This window comes from Limanda limanda, chromosome 17, assembly GCF_963576545.1.
Source record: "Limanda limanda chromosome 17, fLimLim1.1, whole genome shotgun sequence".
NCBI classification, from domain to species: domain Eukaryota; kingdom Metazoa; phylum Chordata; class Actinopteri; order Pleuronectiformes; family Pleuronectidae; genus Limanda; species Limanda limanda.
Genome location: NC_083652.1, coordinates 6,143,561 through 6,156,723, shown reverse-complemented (window position 1 = coordinate 6,156,723; position 13,163 = coordinate 6,143,561). Strand labels below are relative to the sequence as shown.

At 40.6% G+C, this 13,163-nt stretch overlaps 2 pseudogenes; both read left to right on the top strand.

The window, feature by feature from the left end:
* Positions 1-205: 205 nt before the first annotated feature.
* On the top strand, positions 206-2,335 carry LOC133022911 (uncharacterized; annotated as a pseudogene).
* Positions 2,336-8,353: 6,018 nt separating this feature from the next.
* LOC133022910 (uncharacterized) lies at positions 8,354-13,099 on the top strand (annotated as a pseudogene).
* The last annotated feature ends 64 nt before the right edge of the window (positions 13,100-13,163 follow it).

Below are 13,163 nucleotides of genomic sequence, written 5' to 3'. Positions count from 1 at the left end.
ACCAAAAAAAAAGAAAACAGACAAAAGACAAAATAAATGACTACAACAACACAACTACAAACCAGCAAAAATTATCTACAAAGAACCAAAACATCCACAGAGAGACAAAAATGCAGTTCAATTTTAGGATGGAGATACAGTCAGTTTTTCAGTAACATTTTCTGGTCTGGACTTAAATGAAATGTCCCAAAGTGATTGATGCTTTATGTCTTATTACAGAAAAGAGCTACAGCATGAGTTGTGCCGCTATGTCACAAAAACCTTCAGCTATATCGACACTGTAAGAGAATTCTGTGAGGATGTCTCTTAATGGGGGCTCGGTAGGGAGATCGAATTAAACATGATGAAAGATATCAAAGAGAGGGTTGACAACCATGTTTCAAAGTCAGGGAGCCATGCAAAGCTGCAGGAGGAGCTGGATGCCGTGCTCAAGGACACTTTGGTTGGCCTGGAGAAGCTTGAAGACTTCCTGGATGCAGTGGAGAAGTTGGCGGTCACTTCGCTCCATGTGTTTACGGAGAACCAGGCGCTATGTCTGCCAAAAGAGATCACCCTCGATTGTGTTCAGGTTGTCATCACTGTGGCACGGCTAATCTGCCCTCTCCTCCTCGAGTTCAAAAGAGATGCAAAAGTCTTCTTCCTGCCCAGACTTCAGAATGTGGAAGTGCTCTCATATGAGTTGGACAAGTACATACGGACCACGCAGAGAATCTGCGAGACGTTAGGAAAAAGGTGAACAGAAGTGCAACAACATGACACATTTAGCAGTGGGTAACATTTAGTGCAGGAAGTAAGTGTAACTGTCTTTCACAACTCCCTCAGTGACTTTCATTTGAAAATGACGACGGAAACTGTGGTGAACTTCGACGTGGGTCTGTCTGAAGATGACATGCAGAGGATGCTTGATCATATTAATCAGCTGGATGAGATCAGGTAAGTGTTGTTTTAGCTGATTTCAAACTACTTACTGGACTTGAGTGCAACCTTTGTTACAGCAGATCATAAAACTCTTCTGAACAGATTCAGTAACCTGGATGGCCTTTAGACGGAACTGCTTTTAATTAAATATTTTTTTGCCTATTGCATTCATGTGATGTGTGGTCCCACAAGGCTCCGTCCTTGGACCTTTTTTGTTAAGCCTGTATGTATGTGTTGGTCATGTTATTTATCATTTTACTCTTGTCAGAGAATCAAATACTATTTTTATTCTCTCCACCGCCTTTGCCCACGCCTGAGGATTTAACTGTTGAATCGGACAGCGTAGTTTCCTGCAGGCTGGGCGATAACTGGTAGAATATATAGTCATTGGGAGGAAGTTAAAAATTCCAGAAGAAATTCCAGGAGAAAAGACAGATCAGCAAAAACAATTAGCACAAGGACAGGGTATTAAAAATATGACAATGTTCAGTCTGTGGCACCTTTAAGGTGCCTCTGAAACTTTAGAATTTTAATTTATTTTGTCTTCACCAGGATGAACAAGGACTTCAGGATGGTGTTCTTGTTTCAAGAGGAATCGTTTTGTGACTTCATCAGTGTCTTCAGCAAGCAACAGGAGGGGATGCTGGAGTTTCTCAACGACCTGGAGGAGGGGGCTGTTCAGCTCAGATGAATATGGGGGCAAAGGTCTCCAGCGTGGTAGGCAGTTCGGTTGGGGCGATTGGAGGTGTGCTCTCCATTGTTGGCTTGGCGTTAATTCCTTTTACGGCATGGGTGTCTCTAGCTCTGACAATGACGGGGATAGGTATGGGAATCACCAGCGGAGTCAACAGCGCTGTCACCACCTTCACAGAGATCGGAGTAAATAAAACTCAAAAGAAAAAAGCCAGAGAGGTTTTCCAGAAATTCACGGACGATGTGCAGAGTCTCCAGGAATGTCTGGACAAGGTGACCAGTCAAGTTGACACGGAAATGGTAGAGAGTATCATCAAAGAGGCTCTGGGAGTTATCAAGGGTCTTGGTAAAGTTGGTGCTATTGCAAAAGGTATTGATGCATTTGTTGATGCTGCCTCTGCTATTAAGTTGTTGAAAAACGAAGAGTTCATTGCAGGTGTCGCCAAAGGGCCTCTCGCTCTTACCAAGGCAGCCAGGGGAGGTTTCATAGCACTCAATGCTCTCTTCCTCGGCATGGATATCTTCTTCATCATTAAGGACAGCATCAGTCTGGCAAAAGGCAATGAGACAGCCTTCTCACAGTGGATCAGGGCCAGAGCTACTCTGTGGAGCTCAGAGATGGATTCATGGAAGGTGATCCACGACTCCCTGTGTGAGGGCCAGGAGACGTCAGGGGAAAAAAAAGCTCTTCTGGAGACACCATTTTATCCAGAGATGGATGTGAAGAAGCAAAGTGAAGAAGAACTGGAATTTTCTTCTGATAAAGTGGAAGAATAAATAAAATAAAATAAGTTTTGCTTAACACAGAGAGAGTATCTCTGTATTAGAGAATTGTCACAATTCTCGACAAAAGGAGTTAAATGGAACCCTGATAATTTGCCAGATTTTGAGGCTTAAAAGTTGGAAATAATGCCAATTAAATATGGTGAGGTTGCCACCAGACCCTTATCAATACGGATAAATGATTTAGGTTCCCCTAGTGGGGGAAAATTTAGTCCAAGACAATTAGTAAGATTGGAAGAGAAAATAGAATTGGGAATTAATAAGAAAAAATCAAAAAGAAAAGTTTCTAAGAAGGATGTCAATGCAATTGAAAGCACTGAGTGTGTGGGAGAAGGAATGTGAATGCAGGGAAAGAAGAAATGATGCAAAACAAATCCTGTGTGTTACCCAAGGGAATGAATGTGATAAAAAGGCAAATGAATATGAACCAATAGATAAATCTGCACGGAGGTTTCTTTGTTGCCTCCAGTGCCGCAGTGTGTTAGACTGTGCCCCTCTTCAGAGACCTGAAGTGACTTCAGCTCCAGCCGGTTCACCTCCACCCTATAGTCCTCCACCAACAACTGCCCATCCACCAGACTCCACAAATAGAATAGCAGACAACGCTGCCACACCTATCCTGCCGATGTTTGAGGGCGGTGGTTTCAGAATAAAGGGCAGAGGCGGAAAGAAAGGACATTGCGGGCGAGGGAGTGTCTGGAGGAACGGGGTGGAGCTGCTCAGGTAGATTTGAGGAGGGGGGCCAGGAGAGAGCGGTGGAAACTCTGATTCATTCGACGCCTGAGATACACGGTATCACACCCACACCACACAAACAGGATAGGGAAACACAGACATTGATATTAGAAGCGATCACATGCTTAGAATTCAAAAATGACTTTCTCTGCATTGTACATCACCCCCCAACTGCATGCATATAACAAGTTTTTGTTCTGTTACAGTGCACGTGCAGAGAACTGTTCATATGGTAACTTTAATGTCGTCGACTCATCTTTTTTTTTCTCAAATAGCTGTTGCGAACATCTCAGCCTTACAGGAAATCCCTAAGACACTGTGGGCTCAAGGCAAACATAACGTTGGCTTAATATAACGCCTCAATCTGACTTCAGGACCTGCCAACAGTAATATCCATCAAAAACTGAAGCCATTAAAGGCATAACTCCAGTTTTTGAATCATTCCGAAAAGTAAGAGTCATCATTCCATGGCATCACTCACCAGTACGCACGCCTATTTTTCACAGGAAAAATCTAATTTGCAATTTGTTCTACAACAGTAACTTTCCTGGGTCATCTGATCACAGCAGAGGGCAAATCCCTCTCACCCAAACATATTGACACTAGACCGAAGTAGAACAAAGACTTGACTAAGACTATGCACCTCTGAGTTCCCTATGAGCAAAGAGAAACACGCAGATAATGTAGATATCAGGACTTCACCCCTGAGGGTGAGGCCATCCATGTTTGTTTCTACCTGAGACAAACCCCTACTGCTTTCCATGATTCTGTTACAAGTGTGATTTCTAGTAATCAGACAGTGAATTCTTATAATTCTAATAATTGTGTTTCTGTGCTTTCACTCCATAGATAATTAAGACATTTAAATGATACACAGGACTTTTGTGACTTATTCTATATAATACTTTGTAATGAATTCCAATATTTAAGTCCAATTTAAAATCTATGTTTGAGCATATCTTTTGTTTAATGAATATTAGTGTTCCTATTTGATGTGATTATAAAACTGTTCTTATCCAAAGGGTGTGAAGGTCTAAAATGCTCAGTTAGTAAATGTCCCTATAAATTTGTAATTGTACAATATGAATGTTTGGATTTTAACATTTCAATTAGAGAAGCAGTTTACTGAGCTAGTAACATATCCTGTGTCAAATGTTGGATTAGAATTCAAGAGCAATTTTTGTTAATGGGATGTCATGGAAATTTATCATGAGATTTGAAATAATGACTTTCTCAGACCGGAGTTGTCTTTAGAGGTTTCATTATTAGCTCTTCAGAGGTTTACACGGTCAGCAACATCACTCAAAGTGCAACTACAAGAGAATTATAAAGGAGGGTTTTATACAATGTGGTAAATTGGAAACGGAACAGAAAGATATAGAAAGAGGAATCAAATCTAGCACAAAGTTCCTCAAATAAAGGTCAACAGGAGGTGGGAGACATTGATGTTGTATCAGCTAAGTGCACAGAAAACGGTCAAAAACTGTAATACGACATTGATCAATGGAATTTGCCATTACAGGGACTCTAGAGTGCATCTTATCTGGTGTTTTAGTTGTGAATTGTTTATTTTACCTATGTTTTTTTATTGTTTTATTAGTTGTTTATTTGATATATGTAAGACTTCTATAAAACATGAAATAACAGATGTTTTTACAGAACAGAAACTTTTATTTCCCCTTCGACGTGACAAAATATCTAAGTCATTGCTTGCAACAGTGAATCAGACTTTTATTTTAAACTGTTAGTCAGACTAAATAATTTTCAAATAGGACATTTGACCTTTGTGATGCTTTGTATCTCTTCAGATGACACAAAATGCTTATTTTGGGAGGAACATATGATTTTTACCATGTTCATGATGTCCTAGATTGAATCTTTGTGAATGTCTGAGTCTGATGTTTATTATGATGTTTTGTATACTGTTGTGATCATTGTATGATCAAAAGGGGGGAAAGTAAAGGAAAATTATACCATTATACCACACTATCTATTATCTCTGCTTATGCATACTATTATCTGCTTATATTATACTATACCACGAAGAAAACTTCAGCCTGTGTCTGTTTTACAACACACACACACACACACACACACACACACACACACACACACACACACACACACGCACACGCACACACACACACACACACACACACACACCAAACAAGAAGTTTTGAGTATTGTCTTATCACAATCACATGGCCAATCTGTATGATCTGTATTATTTGTATGTTCAATTCAATGTGCACATTATTCTTGTACAATCTAATAAATTGATAAAAGGGAACTTGGCTTGTACATGTGTTTTAAGCAGCGGTGTGCTGAGGATCAAAGAGATGATAATGAAAGTTAAAAAGGGTTGGTTTGCCAAAATCAACAGTTGAGTCCGTGCTGAAAAAAAAAAATAGGTTAAGTGGTAAAACAAGCTGATCGACTGAGGACAACATGTCTTCTGATTAAGACAAGTATCCTTTGAAGAGAGAAGAAAAACCTCTTTGTAACTGTACAGTTAGTCCAGAAAACTAAATGACAACTTCATGACAAGAACATTAGAGCAGGGGTCTTCAACGTTTTACAGGCCAAGTACCCCCAAACTGGTTGAGAGATGGAGCAGGGACCCCATACTACAGTCCCTGACAAAAGTCTTTTCACTTATCCATTTTGTAGAAACAACAGCCTTTATCCTGACTTCTAATTCATCCATTGGTTTTAGAAATGGCTCATATGAAAGCTTAAACCCTCCCAAATTATGTTTAATATACCAAAATAAATTTGCTTCACTGAAGAAAGATTGATCATTTAATGAACACAGAAAGGTCAGATTTTGGCAAGACAAAAGTTTTGTCGCCTACAGAGAGTAATGTGAAAATTTAACAAATAATTTACCTCAAATACGAAAATATGTTGCATACCATCAGTGAATTAAGTATTGGTGCTGTGAGATCCATATTTAATATCTTGTATGACTTCCATGAGCTTGAAGGACTGCATCCATGCGATTCGAAAATGATTCATACAATTTATTGATGAAGTCATCAGGAATAGCAAAGAAAGCAGTCTTACATGCCTCCCAGAGTTCATCAAGATTTTTTGGTTTCGTCTTCCATGCTTCCTCTTTCATTCTACCCCAGACATGCTCAATGATGTTCATGTCTGGTGACTGGGCTGGCCAGTTCTGGAGCACTTGATCTTCTTTGCCTTGAGGAAGTTTGATGTAGAGATGGAAGTATGCGATGGAGCACCATCCTGCTGCAAAATTTGACCCCTTGTATGGTTGGGAATGTAAGAGGTAGCTAATACTTCTTGATATTTTAGACTATTGATATTGCCTTCCAGCCTGCAAATCTCTCGCACACCCCTATACTGGATGTAACCCCAGACAATGATTTTTCCGCCACCAAACTTAACTGTATTCTGGGTGAATCTCGGATCCATGCGGGCTCCAGTAGGTCTCCTGCAATATTTGCGGCGGCTGTGATGTAATTCAACCGAAGATTCATCTGAGAAATCCACCTTCTGTCACTTTTCCAGCGTCCATCCTTTTAGCAGGCTGTGGGCCTTGGCAAATGCTACATGTTTTTTTAATTGCCTTTTGTTGCATGCTCGTTTCTGGGCACTGATTCGACCATGAAGGCCATTTCGAGACAGAATTCTACAAACTGTCCTGGTTGACACGGGGACTTGAGGTGACCAGGCCTGGTGGAGCTCTGCTGCAGTGGAAAAGGGGCTGTCCTTGGATTTCCGAGCAGTTGTCTTGCAGGGTCTGCCGAACCTGGGCTTGTCAAAAACATCTCCAGTTTCTTCAAATCTTGTTCTTATTCTTTGTACTTGATGCAGAGAAACATTGAAGGTGTCAGCCACCTCAGCAGTGGATCTGATCTTCAGCCTCTTGATAATCAATGCTTTGGTCTCAGGGTCAATCTTAGGCATGTTGTCAGAGGTCAAGTTGCAGTTGATGTGACGCTCTGGTGTGCTGGGGTTCTTTTTATACACACCCACTAATTGATTGATCAATTATTGATCAAAGGTGAGGCTGTAATCTAGGATTGGGTGCATCAAATGACAAGGCGACAAGACTTTTGTCTTTGCAAAAACTGCCTCAGTGGGCTTTACCAAGCTGTGAACGTTAGAATGCTTTTCAGCAGTTCCGTTTGGGACCAAAACATTATTTCAAAAACTGTTGGGATCGAAATTAGCCATTTCTTGAAAAAAAAAATTGATTACAAATATATTTGAGGGGCATTTAAGGTCAACTTGTACCCAAGCGACTAGACTTTTGTCAGGGACTGTATATATAGTGTATAGAATTGTGTTTTATATTGAATTTGGCCTAGAGCCATGTATAAACATAGTTACCCTGTTATTGTGCATTCAATACTAAACTATTCAAATGTTACACAGTTTCATATATTCATGTTTTTATTTTAAACATACATGTAGAGGAGACAGTGAATCCTCAAGCCATCAGTGGTTGGCACACATAGTCCCACAATAGTGAGATGTCGGACCCTGAAGGGTAGCACACAACTTATCTAACCTTGGACGGATTGCAGTTGTCAGGCAGAGGGTCATATCAGCCTCACAATATGTTGGATGCATGTTAATGTGCATTTTAAGACATTTAAATTTGTGGAAAAAAAAAAGGTTGGAAAATTTTTAAACAAATTGTTAAAAAAAATAAAAAATTGTCTCAACCAAAAATTTCGCGACCCCCCTGCAGTACCTCCACGGACCCCCTGTTGAATACCTATGCATTAGAGGATTTCACTGGTGATAGCAACAGTAGGGTTTAATGCTGAGCAGCATGGAATCATTCTGTGTTCAGATTTATCCAAATGAAATCGAAACACAAAGCTGACATTTCAGCAGGATCCTGAACCTATCGCCAAAGCAGCCAATCGGTTAGGGTGGAATATCCTTGATTGGCTGATGTAGTGGAAAAATAACTAAGCGTGGTTGAAACCTAGTTTGTAGATGAAAAGTAAGTTTATGAAGACCTGTCTAAATACATTTATAACCTGTCTAAATACTTTTATGAACTGTCTTAATACTTTATGAAACAAACAGTCTTAGTTCACCTATATAAGAATATTTTTGTATTTGACAGTTCTCTATATTCACTCTGAGATCCCTGTGACTCTCTGTGTTGATCCTTTCTGCAGAAAGCCCCTATTAAAATACATAAAGACAAATCGATGACTCCAGCAAGCGACAGGACAGGATGCTGGAGTTTCTCAACGACCTGGAGGAGGGGGCTATTCAGCTCGACAGGATGAATATGGGGGCAAAGGTCTCCAGCGTGGTAGGCAGCTCGGTTGGGGCGACTGGAGGTGTGGTCTCCATTGTTGGCTTGGCGTTAATTCCTGTGACGGCAGGGGTGGCTCTGACAATGACAGGGATAGGTATGGGAATCGCCAGCGCAGTCAACAGCGCTGTCACCACCTTCACAGAGATCGGAGTAAATAGAATTCAACAGAACAAAGCCAGAGTGGTTTTCCAGAAATTCATGGAGGATGTGCAGAGTCTCCAGGAATGTCTGGACAAGGTGACCTGTCAAGCCTACACCCAATTGGGAGAGAGGATCATCCCAGTGGCGGTGGGAGTTATCAAGGGTCTTGGTAAAGTTGGAGTTATTGCAAAAGGTATTGATGCATTAGTTGATGCTGCCTCTGCCACTAAGTTATTGAAAAACGAATAGTTGCAGGTGTTGGTAAAGGGCCTCTCGCTCTTATCAAGTCAGCCAGGGCAGGTTTCATAGCACTCAATGCTCTCTTCCTCGGCATGGATATCTTCTTCATCTGTCAGGGCAGCATCAGTCTGGCAAATGGCAGTGAGACCGCCTGCTCAAAATGGATCAGGGCCAGAGCTACTCTGTGGAGATCAGAGATGGATTCATGGAAGGGGATCCACGACTCCCTGTGTGAGGGCCAGGAGACTTCAGAGGAAAAAAAAGCTCTTCTGGAGACACCATTTTATCCGGAGAAGAAGTTTTTCTTGGGCCTTATTGTGTTGGTCATGTTAGTTTACATTTTACTCCTGATCAACTTTAACTCCTGATAAAGTGGAAGAAAAACTGAAATTAAAGAAGTTTTGCTGAATATAGTAGTGCTCTGAGCAGAGAGAGTATCTTTGTATTAAGGTTTTCACAATTTTCCACAAAAGGAGCTAAATGGAACCCTGATAATTTGCCTGATGTTGAAGCTTTAAAGTTGAAAGAAATGCCAACTAAATATGGTGAGGTTGCCACCAGACCCTTATCAATACTGATAAAAGATTTTGGATTCCCCAGTGGGGTTACAGTCAGTCCAAGACAATTACTATGGTTGGGAGTAATTGGGAATTAAAAAGAAAAAGTCAAAAAGAAAAGTGTCTAAGAACGATCTCAATGAAATTGAAACATATTTGAAAGCACTGAGTGTGTGGAAGAAGGAATGTGGATGCAGGGAAAGAAGACATGATTCAAAACAAATGCTGTTTGTTACCCAAGGGAATGATGTGATAAAATTCGAATGAATGTGAACCAACAGATAAATCTGCACAGAAAAAGGTTTCTTTGTATCCTCCAGTGCCTCAGTGTGTTAGAGTGGACCACGATCTCGACTGTGCCTCTCTTCAGGGATCTGAAGTGGCTTCAGCCCCAGCGGGTTCACCTCGGCCCTATAGTCCTCCACCAACAACTGCCCATCCACCAGACTCCACAAACAGAACAGCAGAAAAACAGAAGCAGACCTCCTCTAACCCGCATAAAAGTAAAAAAAAATGACTTTCTCTGCATTGTACATCACCCCCTAACTGCATGCATATACAAAGTTTTTGTTCTGTTACAGTGCACGCGCAGAGAACTGTTCATCTGGTAACTTTAATGTCGTCGACTCATCATCTTTTGTCTCAAATAGCTGTTGCGAACATCTCCGCCTTACAGGAAATCCCTAAGACACTGTGAGCTCAAGGCAAACATGATGTTGGCTAATATAGCTTCTCAATCTGACTTCAGGACCTGCCAACAGCAATATCCATCAAAAGCTGAAGTCAGTAAATGCATTACTCCAGTTTTTAAATCATTGCGAAAAGCAAGAGATATCATTCCATGGCATCATCACGCACGCCTATTTTTGAAGTGAAAAATCTAAATTGCAATTTGTTCGACAAAATTAACTTCTCTGGGTCATGTGATCATAGCAGAAGGCAAATCCCTCTCACCCAAACATATTGAGACTAGACCGACGCAGAAGATCAAAGCCTTGAGTAAGACTATGCACCTCTGAGTTCCCTATGAGCAAAGAGAAACACGCAGATAATGTAGATATCAGGACTTCACCCCTGTTGAGTGAGGCCATCCATGTTTGTTTCTACCTGAGAGGGCTTATGATTTTCACCATGTTCATGATGTCCTAGATTGAATCTTTGTGAATTCCTGAGCCTGATGTTTGTTATGATTTTTTGTATAGGGATACGTTAGCATTATACCACATATATTATATTATCTCTGCTTATGCATACTATTCCTGCTTATGTAACTATCAGGATGAAATCAGGGCCACAAATCTGAGACTGTGCTTGTCTCCCCCCAACAAGACCTTGAAGAAGACTTCAGCCTCTGTCTTTGTCTTATCTCATGTGATTTTACTATTCACACACACACACACACACACACACACACACACACACACACACACACACACACACACACACACACACACACACACACACACATAGTTCACACACTTCAAACAATACGTTTTGAGTACTGTCTGATCACGATCATATGGCCAATCTGTATTATTTACAATTCAATCTGCACATTATTCTTGTACAATCTAATAAATAGATAAAAGGGAACTTGGCTTGTAAATGTGTTTTTGGCAGCTGTGTGTAGAGGATCAAGGAAGTGATAATGAAGGTCAAAAAGAAAAAATCAACAGTTGGGTTTGTCTTGAAAAAAAAATGGTTAAGTGGTAAAACAAGCTGATCATCGGAGGAAAACATGTCTTCTGATCCTGAATCTTCTGATTGAGACAAAAATCCTTTGAAAAGTGAAGTAAAACCTCTTTGTTACTGTACAGTTAGTCCAGAAAACGAAAAGACGACTTCATGACAAGAACATCAGAGGATTTCACTGGTGATAGCAACAGTAGGGTGAATGCTGAGCTACATGGAATCATTCTGTGCTCAGATTTATCCAAATGAAATCGAAACACAAAGTTGACATTTCAGCAGGATCCTGAACCTATCGCTAAAGCCAAGTGTGGTTGAAACCTATTTTGTAGATGAAAAATAAGTTTATGAAGACCTGTCTAAATATATATATAACCTGTCTAAATACTTTTATGAACTGTCTAAATACTTTTATGACCTAAACTGTTTATGATCTGAACTTTTATGACATGAAACCCTTATGACCTTTTTTTTTTCCACTTATTAACTCTCCAAATAACTGAATTTATGTCTGCTTTATTGCCAAAGGAAACATATGTAAATCAGTTTTCTGTGTCTTGATTCCTGTGTCACACTGCGCCTAGAGAACCAGTCTGCACTGTCTCAGACAAACAGCTTATGTTCACCTATATAAGATCCTTGCATTTGACTGTTCTCCACATTCACTCTGAGATCCCTGTGACTCTCTGTGTTGATCCTTTCTGCAGAAAGCCCCTATTAAAATACAGAAGGACAAATTTGATGTTCCAGACACAGATTTTCAGATTTCCATCACACGAGCTTCAGGGGCACGATGGTATTGAATGATGAAGTGCAGTCAATGAACAGCATTCTCACATATGTGTCCCTCTGCTCCAGGTGGGAGAGGGCAGTGTAAGGGTGAGGGAGATGCAGTGCCGCTGCTAGCCATGTTGGTGCCCTAAGCATAACTCCTTTATGATGCCCCCCCCCCCCCCCCCCCGAGAAAAAAACGTTTGTTTCTGCCAGTTTAACATTTTATTAAAACGAAAAAGGAAAATCTACTTTGTAAACACAGTACACAGAACGGCCAAAACATACATACACACAAGTATTGGGATGTGCAAAATCTTCGTAGAAATTAAATAGTCATCCATAAATACAAACTTAAAAGCAGAAGTATACAAGTTAGCAATCTTCTTCAATAAAGCAAAGATTTAGAAGCAGATAATTCACAAAATTTTACTTTACTTTGTAAACACACTATGTAGAACAGCTAAAACACACACATCCAAGTATTGAGAAAATCTTCACAGCTTTGCTTTGTTGCGAGTAAACAAACCAACGTCTCGTGATTTTCTCTCCATTTGAGAGTGTTTTGAATTGGAGGCTACTATGAAACGCCCTCCATCTAGTCCCCTTGGAAAATTAAAATCTGATGGGATTTTAAATGGACCTCTTCGTACTATTTCAAAACGATCTGCATCTAAAACTTGTGGTCGCCAAAGAGCAGGATCAGTTGGAGGGGGCACACAGGTCTCTACATTGTCACCTGCTGATGGACTCTCAATGACAGGACTTGTGCTTTCAGAGAACCATCTTAACTTTTTTTTTGAGCAATTAAATATATCTCTTGTTCTGCCTGTTTTGTGATATACATGCCTAAAAGGTGCCTAATATTTCTATACTGAAATAATATCGGCATTATAATTGTAATCTATTTTATTTAATGACGTTATTGTTGAGGGTTGATTTGTATTTCCTGTTCTAAGCGCGTTGTTGGTAGTGACTCTTATTTTGAAAGGTGGTTGCAAAGTTGCAGAGTTGCAAAGTGAGCAGAGAATGAACGGGTGTGCTGTGCCGAGCGCATGACCTGCTCTCGTGTCCTTTGTCGGCTGAGGCCGGACCTATGATACAACCAAACGTTCGGCTACATAATTATTATAACTGTGATGATTTTTCAGTTCCCTTTTTTTTTGGTGCCCCCTCAGGACTTGGTGCCCTACGCACAGCACGTAATGGGAGCGGCGGCGCTGGGGAGATGACATCTGCAGTCGACGAATTTGGCCTGTAGGCAAACTGAAGTGGCTCCAGTGAGTCAGGGAGGGAGGAGGTTATAAGGGTTTGACTAACCACTC